Raw genomic sequence first — 12,879 nt, forward strand, 5'->3', positions numbered from 1 at the left:
CCTTCCTTTATCTTTCATTTCCATCACTTGCTGTTCTATCCTTATCTTCAACTATAATATTTTCTCCTTGAACACACACAACGAAAATACTGGTACTAGAAAGACTTTCCTTGTCAACCCAGAGAGAAGAGATAAGCAGACCTCACCCCTGCCCTGCTGTCCCTCAACCTCATGTCCACGCTTGGGTGAAGTGGAAATTTCTGCTCCACACTCTAATTTCTTCCCTCTCCTGCACTTTTCCCACAAGTCTATCAACCCATCACTACTAAAATTAGGGAATCAAATTCAGCGAACACATGATCAACACGATACTGCATTTTACTTGTAGGTTTATGTATCCACCTCAAAATTATCAGTGAATTTATGTTTGTCTTTCTGCACCATTTAATTCCTCATATGTTGATATATAATACATGATGATTATGTTTAGTTTTATGGCTTAATCTAGGTATAATCAATGCCTCAAAAACTCAATTTCTCCACCTATCAACTCAACACAATCTTCCAAACACCTATCCCCTATTCTTCAACAACACTCAGCTATCACCATCTTCAGCACTAAACATCCTCGGTCTATCCTTTACTCAAAATCTTAACTGGAAACTTCATATCTCCTCTCTCGCTAAATCAGCTTCCTCGAGGTTGGGCGTTCTATATCGTCTCCGCCAGTTCTTCTCCCACGCGCAGTTGCTATCCATATACAGGGGCCTTGTCCGCCCTCGTATGGAGTATGCATCTCACATGTTGGGGGGGCTCCACTCACACAGCTCTTCTGGACAGAGCGGAGTCTAAGGCTCTTCGTCTTATCAGCTCTCCTCCTCCTACTGATAGTCTTCTACCTCTTAAATTCCGTCGCGATGTTGCCTCTCTTTCTATCTTCTATCGATATTTCCACGCTGACTGCTCTTCTGAACTTGCTAACTGCATGCCTTCCCCCCTCCCGCGGCCCCGCTGCACACAACTTTCTTCTACTCATGCTCATCCCTATACTGTCCAAACCCCTTATGCAAAAGTTAACCAGCATCTTCACTCTTTCATCCCTCACACTGGTAAACCCTGGAACAATCTTCCTTCATCTGTATTTCCTCGTGCCTACGACTTGAACTCTTTCAAGAGGAGGGTATTGGGACACCTCTCCTCCCGAAATTGACCTCTCTTTCGGCCACCTCTTCTGATTCTTTTTTAGGAGCAGCGGGCTTTTTTTTTGTTAGTTTCCTTTTTTTGTGCCCTTGAGCTGCCTCCTTTGTTGTAAAAAAAAAAAATATTCAGTTTCAAAAATTTTGCTTGTGTGGCAATCCCAGATATGCCAAAAGCCACGCTCTCAGCCATACCGTAGTGAAGGGGTTAACCCTTTCATTGCTAAGCGCTCGCAATGAGACTATCCCCTCAGGCGCGCTCAGGCACCCTGGCGGGGAAGGGGATCTCTTTTAACCGCTGTATTCCAAAAACTATTCATCATAGCTACAAAACAAAAGCACCATTGGAAAGAGGAGGCCAAGATCTATAAAGGGGCTCTCACACATTCCCGGTCCCAGTCGCGACCGTCCCCGATGACTCCCGATAAGCCGATCGGGGCCTGACCGCCGACAAAATAGGCAATAATCCCGATCGGGTTATCGCGGTCTGCCTGTAGATCAAGCGGCTTACCGCTGTAAGCCGGTTTACCGCGGTAGACCGGCGACCATATACGATTTTCGACTTCTCCGAGGCGACTGCAGCAGGTCAGTCGGCGGTAGATCTGCCTATGCGGCAGACCTGCTGCACATCGACGAGCAAACACTTTCTTTGCATTTTAATATATTTATAATTATCTCATAAATAGCTTCATACCTAAATTCATTCGTGTGCATAAAACTCTCTCTCTCTCTTTCTCTCTCTCTCTCTCCTTTCACCCATTCCTCTTCCTCCTTTTTTTCATCTCTTTCCACCCTCTCTCCCTTCCTTCCTCATTCTCCTCCATCCCTCCCTCTCTCTTTCTCACTCCCTCTCTCGTCCTCACTCCCTCCCACCTGTTCCTCCTTCCATTCCTTTCCCTTCTGTCTGTCTGTCTGTCTGTCTGTCTGTCTCTCTCTCTCTCTCTCTCTATCTATCTCTATATCTCTCTATCTATCTATATATATATATATATATATATATATATATATATATATATATATATATATATATATATATATATATATATATATATATATATATTTTTTTTCTCTCTTTCACCCATTCCTCTTCCTCCTTTATCGCATCTCTCTCTCTTCATCCTCGCTCCTACCTGTTCCTCTTCTTTCCTCCTTCCTCCTCGCTAATCCCCAGGTCAGACACAGGTGTTCACTCGCGGTCTGCCGCCGGTCTGCCGTGGGTGTCGGCGCTGACCGCCGGTCGACCGGCGACATTTTTCCACACCGCCGGTCGACCGGGCGATCGCCGATATCTTTGAAAATTTTAAAGTTGACGGCGGTGGTGGCTGCGTCACGGTCCTCAGGGTCGATCGGCGTCGACCAGCGGTCTGCCGCCGACAATCCCCGATCTTACAGCCGGTCGACCGGCGACCGGCTTATCGGGAGTCATCGGGGACGGTCGCGACCGGGACCGGGAATGTGTGAGAGCCCCTTAAGATTTGGTTATGTAAGCCTCTCCTGCGAACGTACAGGCACATTCAGGTGGTGCTTTTTGCTGTGAGTGCGACTGGCGCTCGCAGCGAGCTCTTAGCACCACCAGCAAGTGACGCTCTTTTAACCTCTGTATCTCAAAAACTATTCATCATGGCTAAAAAAAAAAAAAAAAAACACCCAAGATCTATACGATTCGGTAATGTAAGCATCTTCTGCGAAAGTACAGGCACGTTCAGGGGGTGTTGCCTGTGAAGACGTACATTTACACGTGTGCAACGGTCAGCCGTAAGGCAACTACTGTAGATCTCTTGATGATGGGGTGCTGGCAGGGCAGTATTGCCAACTGCAAAATTTACAACTCTTTGGTCAAAATATCAGTTATGTGATAAGTGAAGCTATGCAAAAATGTCACTATATTGGTCAACAACATCCACCAGTTGCTCATCTGTAGGTTTTCTGCACTGGGCTGACATGATTTTTCCACCAAATTTAGTGGAGAACCCACTCAATTGCCAATGCTGTGTTGTGAGAAATATTGTTGGAACACTTTCATACGCGGGAGATTTGAGTGCAGCTGGAGCTCGCAGCGAGCGTTTAGCACCACCAGCAAATACGCCTAACACTCGCTGCGAGCATTTAGCCATGAAAGGGTTAATGCTACAGTTCTTTGGTCACATTTTGTCCTTCCAAAGTTGAAAAAGTGTATTGGGTCAAAAAGTAGAAAAAAAAATTTCAAAAATTTTATAAAACAAATTTATTTTAAAATATTTCATTTGCTATTTTTTGTTACTAATTTGTTTTATTGTTTACTAGACTGGAAGCACTTTTTACTATCTCAGACAGGAGGAGTCTTCCTGTCTGCCTGTTCATTGTACAGTCTTGCAGCCATTTCAAGGTCGGATGTATTAAAGAAATGCTTTTACCCGTCAAATTTACAAGAACATACGAGGCATCTGGAGGAGAAGGGGCACAAGGGACAAAGCCATTTGTTTTTAGTTTGCGAGCTACACATGCAAAGGAAAAGCAACCCTCAGCACACCGGATACAACTGCTTTTCCTTTGCAACTTATTTCTTAATCTTCCTGGGATGTGTGACCTGTACCCTTCCCAGTGCAAACTAGAAACAACAGACTGTCCCTCACACCACTCCTCCGCCCAACGCCCCATACAACTGTACTTTGGAACATGATGGATTGCCAAGGCGCCATAATGCTCACGTCGGTGTTCCTTCTTTCAGGTGTGACACCTTGCTCCCTGTCAGGTGCCATGACCATCCAACAAGGCTACAGACCTCCTAGAGATTGGCAGCAGAGACCACACCATGGCATGGAACGAGACGCCTAACACAGTTGTGGAATGATCCAGCTGTCAGCCATACCTTGGGAGCTGTCTGTTGGGGAGAAGGGAAGCTGTTAATAAACTCTAAAAAGAAAGTTATGCTAATGCTTCAGAGTTGGAGAAATGTCTACAGTTCTATCAGCCTTAAGTGGCAGTTGTGGTGTAGCACCCCCACCCCCCCCACCAGTTTTTAACTGACCTGTTTTGTGTGCTCCTATTCACCCTTCTCACTTTAACCCTCTCGTGCACGTTGATGCGTTTTGCGTCATCAGAGGGTAAAAGGTCCTGCCGCACAGCACATAACAAGTTTAAATGATTGATTAAAAATTAAATTTTCAGTGAAAGTTCATCAAATTTGGGAGTGTCATTTGTTAGGATAAGTTTCTTAATGGTAACGTATGGCAACCTTTCTAAGAAGTGTAGAGCGATTTTTAGTTGTTAGCCTACTCTGACGGGAGAGGAAAAAAATAGTTTTCTTTATGTAACTTGGGAACTAATAAGCATATGAGGATTTTTAGGATACCATAAGAATCCTCACTAAATTCCGTTTCGAAGCATATAAAAATGGAAGCATATATTCAGCTAAAGAAGTTGGCCCACAAAATTTTGAGTAGCGAGTGGGGAAGAGTTGATACTTCGGATTTATTGTCTCCAATACTCTATAAAAGTTTGTATAGTTTATTTTCCTCTATTTTTATTTGTGCATGTTCTAGGACAAGTCTTTATGAAGCCATTGATACCAAATTTTATTGGGGTATGATGTATCTGTGAGGGTAAAATACGTCCGGCGGCGGTGGCCAAAAAAGACCGGTCGGGCCTGAGAAATGCATGGTGAGTGGAACAGAAACTTATGGTGCACGAGAGGGTTAACTTTTAGATACTAAAAGCCTTTATGTTTATGTATGATTTGTATTTTGTTAGCACATACAAAGAACTTTGTTAAACATCACCACTCTGGCCACCTCCTCTGACCCAGGTCCTGTCATTCTATAGGGATGAACCCAATATTTGATCAAAATATGGCAGACAGTGCACCCATGTGGGGTTGAAAGAGGCCAGTTGAGCTGACACCACCACAGAGGCAACATTGCAGTGTACGTACACTCGGCCCTCAATTTAATGGATTAAAAGAGGGGAAGGGTGGTCCGTTGCTTGAAAATACTTACATACGATAAATACCAGTATACAATAAAATTACTGTTTTGTAACATTCAAGTACTGTACATTAGTATAATATATTTAATTAAAGAACTGAAATGACTGTTTTACTTACCTATAGTAGTATTGTAGTATTTAAAGATGTATTTACACTATGTACAAGACTCAGAATACTTGTTATTCCGAGTCGAAGCCCAGGTCCATGGGTCGTCGGGGTCTTGAGAAAATTCCAAGAAGGCAACATCAGGTCCTGTGGCAGAAGTGCTGGGTCCTGGCATTGGTTCAGGCACATTGGTGGTAGAAGTGCTGGGTCCTGGCACTGGGTCAGGCACATTGGTGGTAGAAGGGCTGGGTCCTGGCATTAAGTCAGGCACATTGGCGGTAGAAGTGCTGGGTCCTGGCATTAAGTCAGGCACATTGGTGGTAGAAGTGCTGGGTCCTGGCATTAAGTCAGGCACATTGGCGGTAGAAGTGCTGGGTCAGGCACATTGGCGGTAGAAGTGCTGGGTCCTGGCATTAAGTCAGGCACATTGGCGGTAGAAGTGCTGGGTCCTGGCATTGGGTCAGGCACATTGGTGGTAGAAGGGCTGGGTCCTGGCATTGGGTCAGGCACATTGGTGGTAGAAGGGCTGGGTCCTGGCATTGGGTCAGGCACATTGGTGGTAGAAGTGCTGGGTCCTGGCATTGGGTCAGGCACATTGGCGGTAGAAGTGCTGGGTCCTGGCATTGGGTCAGGCACATTGGTGGTAGAAGTGCTGGGTCCTGGCATTGGGGTCAGGCACATTGGCGGTAGAAGGGCTGGGTCAGGCACATTGGTGGTAGAAGTGCTGGGTCCTGGCATTGGGTCAGGCACATTGGTGGTAGAAGTGCTGGGTCCTGGCATTGGGTCAGGCACATTGGCGGTAGAAGTGCTGGGTCCTGGCATTGGGTCAGGCCCATTGGCGGTATAAGGGGTGGGTCCTGGCATTGGGGTCAGGCACATTGGCGGTAGAAGTGCTGGGTCCTGGCATTGGGTCAGGCACATTGGCGGTAGAAGTGCTGGGTCCTGGCATTGGGTCAGGCACATTGGTGGTAGAAGTGCTGGGTCCTGGCATTGGGTCAGGCACATTGGTGGTAGAAGTGCTGGGTCCTGGCATTGGGTCAGGCACATTGGTGGTAGAAGTGCTGGGTCCTGGCATTGGGTCAGGCACATTGGCGGTAGAAGGGCTGGGTCAGGCACATTGGTGGTAGAAGTGCTGGGTCCTGGCATTGGGTCAGGCACATTGGTGGTAGAAGGGCTGGGTCCTGGCATTGGGTCAGGCACATTGGTGGTAGAAGTGCTGGGTCCTGGCATTGGGTCAGGCACATTGGTGGTAGAAGTGCTGGGTCCTGGCATTGGGTCAGGCACATTGGTGGTAGAAGGGCTGGGTCCTGGCATTGGGTCAGGCACATTGGTGGTAGAAGGGCTGGGTCCTGGCATTAAGTCAGGCACATTGGTGGTAGAAGGGCTGGGTCCTGGCATTGGGTCAGGCACATTGGTGGTAGAAGGGCTGGGTCCTGGCACTGGGTCGCAGCAGCGGTAGGCAGGCAACATGGAGCAAAAAAGCTGGTCACCTTAGTCTGCCGACCACTCGTGTGCTGTTCCACGATAATCAGCTCTCACAGCATCCGTAAATTACCATAGTGAGATGATGTTTCAGGTACTGCATCGACAAAGGTGCGCAAAGTTGACAGCTTCACTTTCTTTACTGGGATATCTTCCTCAATACCACTGTCGCTGTCATTCTCATCACCTTAGACCACTGAAGCTGTGATCTCTGCATCAGTGAGAACCCGGAACCTGGGAGCTTCTTCCTGTTCGTCTACCCCATCTTGAACATCTTTGATTGTTGGTCCTGTCTCTCCACCTCGATGCATTTGCCAGTGGAAGTCCTGTGCCTCAAATCCTTCAAATTCAGGATTGTTTTCCTTATCATGCAACAGCATTTTCCAACTGTTAGCCAGTGTAGCGACCGTTAGATCAGTCCAGGAATAAGCAAAGTTGAACACAGTGGAGCGGAGTGAGTATACTTTGATGTTAGCCAGTTGCACAAAACAAACACCAGAATCAAAGCAGCAACGGACAATGTAGTACGTTCCTCAAGAGACAAGCACAGACCAGTGTTAACATGGTGCAATCTACCGCTCCGCTCCTCGGAGCGGAGCGGTAGATTGCACCATGTTAACACATATTATGTCACACTCAATACCTGCCTCCCTTCAAGCTCAGAACAATTTTTCTTTTTTTATGATTTCATGATATACGTAGTAATATACATAATATTATTTATAAATTTATTTTAGTAGGATTTTGTGTGTTTATTGTTATTTTACAGTTTTGACGTTTCTAAAGTCAGTGTCACACTGGACATATCTACCCAGCAACGGACAGAATGTCCGTTGAGATTTTGTGGTCCGTTAAATCCGAAATCCATTAAATCGAGGGCCGAGTGTATAGAAAGTTGTATGAAAAAAATTCGGGGTATGAAATATCTTCGGTGAAGAGATTTCATACTTAGATCATCAACATTAAAACACAAGGTTATTTTTTTTGTTACTCAAAAATCAATATATCAAAGAGAAAAATCATTTAACTTTGCCCAAAATATGATTATTCACTGCCACAAATTTGATATTCCATATTCGTTTGTGAGCATGCCATGGTATTGAAGGCACCCGGTGTTGTGTTATTTGGTGTCCCATCGTCAAAATCTGGCGCTGCACATGCTCAGACCAGTAAGCGTAGCCCTGTACAGTCTCACAAAGCTTTTTAACACATTAACCCTTTCATTGCTAAACGCTCGCTGCGAGCTCCACCCGCACTCAAATCTCCCGTGTATGAAAGTGTTCCAACACTAATTCTCACAACACAGGATTGCCAATTGAGTGAGTTCTTCATTAAAATTGGTGGAAAATCATATCAGCCCAGCGCGGCGAATCTACGGACGAGTAATTGGTGGATGTTCTAGCCCAATATAGTGGCATTTTTGCATAGCTTCACCTATCACCTGACTGATTCTTTGACCAAATAGTTGTAAATATTGCAGTTGGCAATACTCCCTTGCCAGAATCTGAAGGAGAGATGTCCGCAGTTCTCTCAATATGGCTGATCATCCCGCACGCACCGACGTAAGTGTTAACATTCAACACTCCCTGAACGTGCATGTACATTCGCAAGAGAGGCATACATAACAGACTCCTATAGATCTGGACCTCCTCTTTCCAATGGTATTTTTGTTTTTTAGCTGTGGTGAATAGTTTTTGAAATACCGAGGTTAAAAGAGACTGCGCCTGAGGGGATAGTCGCGTCCCGTCCTGCGCGCAAGGAAAGGGTTAAGGGCCGCTTTCACAGTCGTCTGGTACGCACCCTAACCATAGGCCATACCATCCTGGTAGCAGCCATTACCATCACCTCGATCCGCTTTCACAGTCGCTGTTCGGCGACTACCAGCATGGTAACAGTCACTACAAGACGAAGGCGTGTGATTCGGCAGTGTTGGTATGCCGGAGTGGAGGGAAATGTCAACATTACATCAGCTGAGCTTAGGATTATGAAGGATAAATATGAAAAATAAATGTACAAAGAGTAAATGTAAGGAATAAATATAAAATAAACTGTGAAGAATAGATATGATGAAAAAATGCGGAGTGTCTCGCTGTAATAAACCGCTCGAATCTGGTGATTGATTGATAAGTTTATTGTTGGATTTTCACAGCAAAGGAGGAGGGAGGACAGCCTCATCTTTCCAAGGGATAATAGGTGAAAATTTATTTCATAATGGTGACAAGTTCTATTATTTAGCAGATGTCAGCAAGACAGACTCTTCACCTGTACATATTCATTACATTTGTTTATTATTCACACTTAATTAGCAGACCACATTTTTACATAACAGCATGGCTGATTTAGTTACATGTATGCCCTGTGCATACATATGAAGCTGTCTATATAGAATAATATGAAAGTTTGAGCAAGAAAGCATAACAGGTGCATAATGGTGACAAGTATTAAAGTCCTCCCTTCTCCTTTACTGTGTATTTTGCAACAATAAACAATCAATCAATCAAATTGATATTCTCAGCAGGACGTTTACTGTCAGCAGGTGAAATGAGTTCATGTCATTCAGAGTCTTCTATCCCCCCCCCCAATTATTACCATTGAAGCCGTGCAACGTGTTGCTGTATAGTGTAATATTTTTTTACATCCATTTAAAGAAATAATATAACCACTTGAGGGCAAGAATTTGTATTATTTACTAATTAATGTCATTGGTAAGCTCCATTGGGGAGCCCCCGCGGCTACCAGAGCTCCGTTACCAGAGGTTCCAATCTCTGGTACTGATGCAAACAAACAGCGCCGCGAAAGGCGACTGTGAAAGCGGATATCTTGTTGGTAGGGGCGATCACCGCTCATTCATAATGATCAAAACAAACAAAAGCGACTGTGAAAGTGGCTCTAAGAGTTGCTGGAAGGCTGAATCAGACATACAGTACCACCATCCTTACTGTTTCTAGAACGACACTCTGTACATACAAATACAACTCGTACAGAGTGTCGTTCTAGAAACAGCAAGGATGATGGTAGTGGTACTGTATGTCTGATTCAGCCTTCCAGCAACTCTTAATTACGGTTAAAATGCTTTGTGCGACTGTACAGGTCTATGCTTGCTGGTCTGAGCATGCGCAGTTCACGAGAGACCACTGCTTGTCAACAAAACCGCCAGCTTTTGCTGGTGGGGACACCAAATAACACAACACCGGTTCAGGCGTTTTTAGTATTACCGTCCATAGGTACGTGTCAACGTGTGGTTTTCAGGTTTTGTAAGTTTTCTAAAATACAGATAATGAAAATTTGAATTCATTGATGTTTTTCTATCTGAAATATCAATATAGTATCGTTTTCGCCTATCGGACTTATCGCTAGCTAGTATTGGAATTGTGGATTTATATCGGGTATCAGTTATCGGTTATCGCCTATATTTGTGTCTCCAGTTAATGAATATCGGTTATCACCGATAAGGTTTTTCATTATCAGTTATCGGTTATCGGGAATAAGGTTTTCTGTTATCATGCCCAGCTATGAGAATGAAGTTTGTTATGAGCCTTTGCCTGGATTACTCCATCACCCCTGGGGGTTCGCGTAAGACATCTTCATCAATCAGAGGGTTTAGTTTTACCAGGGATGGGCTCCTTCCTCTGTCTCTGATGCCTTACAACCCTTTGTCTTTTACTTCTTCACTCACTGTCTTCGTCATGCTTGCTGTGCCACTGATTGTAATGGTCCACGGAACACAAGCCTGGCAGCTCGTCACATCCAGCACAGTAGTAGGTATCTGGTTTCTCTGCGTTTAGGATGGCACATTCGACACCACTTTTTCTTATTCTTGTTTCCCCACTTCACAAACTGGTGAGTTTTTGTGGCTACATGGCAGTCTCCTGTCTTGAGGTGCTTCCTTCCTTTCTTGTAGCACGAGGCAAGAGTAGCTGCTCCCAAGTTATGCTCCAATAGCATTTCTTTGATTAGGGAAGTGATGAAATAGAGAAAAACTGTGTCTTGACCACTGAAGTTCTCAAGCTGTCCGCGTTACCGTGTGTTAGCCCAGATCGGTGCACAATAGTCTAGTGATGCTGCTCTAGTTTACCTATCCAGCGAGCAGGCTGGCCCTCAGGGTTTTTCTGTGACTTCAACCACCACAATGCAGCGTGATCCGTGCGGATGGTGAAAGTTGCACCGTACAGGTAAGCATGGAAAAAGTCAAGGCTCTTGACTACTGCCAGGAGTTCTTTCCGGGTCACGCAATAGTTTTTCTCAGCTGGGGTGAGCTGCTTGCTGAAGTAGGCCACAACCCGTTCCATGTCGGCACATGTCTGGGACAGCACTCCACCAATCCCCTCATCACTGGCATCACAATCCAGTATAAAAGGCTTAGAGGGGTCTGGGTAGGTGAGTACGGGCGAGCTGATGAGGGCCTCCTTGAGCTTCTCAAAGGCAACCTGAGTTTCCGCTGTCCACTCTAATTTGCGCCCCTTCTTCGTCAGGAGGTGCAGTGGTGCAGCAATCGTAGCAAAGCCTTTTACAAACCTGCGGTAGTATGAGCACAACCCGAGGAAGCTCCGCAGCTCCTTCACATTGGTGGGTGTCGGCCAGTCCCTTACCGCAGCCACCTTCTCAGGATCAGTGCGTACTCCAGCCTCGCTCACGATGTGTCCCAAGTATTGGACCTCCCTTTGGAATAGGCAGCATTTATTCGGGCTGAGCTTAAGGTGTGCAGCTCTAAACCGGGTGAAAACCTCTGATAGCCTTTCCATCTCCTGCTCGAAGGTCTGGCCAAAGACAATCACGTCGTTGAGGTAGATGAGTGCCGTCTTCCAGTGAAGTCCCTCCAGCACCCTCTCCATCAGCCGCTCAAATGTGGCCGGCGCGTTGCGGAGGCCAAAGGGCATGACCTTAAACTGCCACAGGCCTTGACCGTAGGAGAAGGGTGTTTTCTCTTTGTCCTGCTCCGCCATTTTGACTTGGTGATACCCAGACTTCTTATCCAGTGTTGAAAACCACTTGGAGCCCACCAAAGCGTCGAGCGTGTCGTCGATCCGTGGGAGTGGGTATGAATCCTTGATGGTGAGATCGTTGAGGGCTTGGTAGTCCACGCAGCACCTGAGGGAACCGTCCTTTTTCCTGACGAGCACTACAGCAGACGCCCACGGGCTGCTGGACCGCTCGATTAACCCCTGTTGCCGGAGATCATCCATCACCTCATCCATCTCCTTGCGACGGGCTGGTGCCATCCTTCGAGGAGCTTGCTTCACTGGGCGGTGGCTACCTGTGTCGATGTGGTGCTCTACCAGGTCCGTACACCCCAAGTCCAGGTCTCCTGTGGAAAACACATCTGCATTCCTCACGAGAAGCTCCCTGAGCTGTTCCACTTGGGGCTCCTCTAGACACTTGGAGCTCCTGTCAAACAGGTCGCGCAGGTAGTCGGGCAGCTCCTCCTGGGGCTTCGTCAGGGTTCTCCTGCGGACACAGGTTCTCGGTTCCTGGTCGATCTCTTGGCACAACCCCACCATGGTCCCTTGTTCTATTTTCTTTGGGTTGAAGGAGACATTGGCCACGACGACAGGCACTTCCGCTGCAGCAGGGTCTACCAAAGTACTGCCTACAATCACCCCGTTTTCTACCGGGCATCGAATTCCACTCTCAACCACACACAGGCTAGCCGGGGGGGCACCCGTAATTTGACAGGGTAACAGCATCTCCGACCTCGGAGGAATAATGGTGGTGCGCTTGACCGTCACTGGCAGGTCTTCCTTGTTCACAGTCGTCAGTGGCACCCTCCTTCCTCCTACAGTCAGCTGTTTAGCGCGCAAGTCCAGCTCGCACCTGTGGGAGACAAGATAATCCATACCTAGGATGCAGGGGTCGTCCATGTCAGCCACGTAAACAGAGAGGAACTCTTCCTCCTACTGGGCCTCTGAGCTCTGCGTAGTGTCCTGTGACTCCGCACAGTCGAAGCGGCGTCTTAGGAAGCCGACAATGACTCACCACGTCAGGTCGCACCAATGTGCGTTCCGAGCCTGTGTTGACGACCACAGGCCACAACACTCCGCCAATCTTGCCCTCCACTTGGCAGCTTGTCATGGTGGTTCTCCTGCACACTGATATCTTCGGGGCATGTACAGGACAGACTGGTCGTTGCCCTCATGAACTAGTCCTCCTTAGTTTCCCGAGTGGTGGTCCCTCGCCGGGGCACGTTTTTCCGAC

The 12,879-nt window shown here is 46.7% G+C and overlaps 1 protein-coding gene across 4 annotated transcripts in view; it reads left to right on the plus strand.

Moving 5' to 3' along the window:
* Window positions 1-5,201, plus strand: part of LOC127000610 (tRNA dimethylallyltransferase-like) — a 96,474-nt gene extending 91,273 nt beyond the window's left edge. For all 4 annotated transcript variants that reach the window (XR_007754337.1, XR_007754336.1, XR_007754338.1 and 1 more), the window contains one exon: window positions 3,844-5,201. The gene's annotated coding sequence lies outside the window, so the exon portion shown is untranslated. The remainder of the gene's footprint in view (window positions 1-3,843) is intronic.
* Window positions 5,202-12,879: the final 7,678 nt, after the last annotated feature.

Source organism: Eriocheir sinensis, chromosome 19 (assembly GCF_024679095.1).
Source record: "Eriocheir sinensis breed Jianghai 21 chromosome 19, ASM2467909v1, whole genome shotgun sequence".
In the NCBI taxonomy this organism is placed as follows: Eukaryota; Metazoa; Arthropoda; class Malacostraca; order Decapoda; family Varunidae; genus Eriocheir; species Eriocheir sinensis.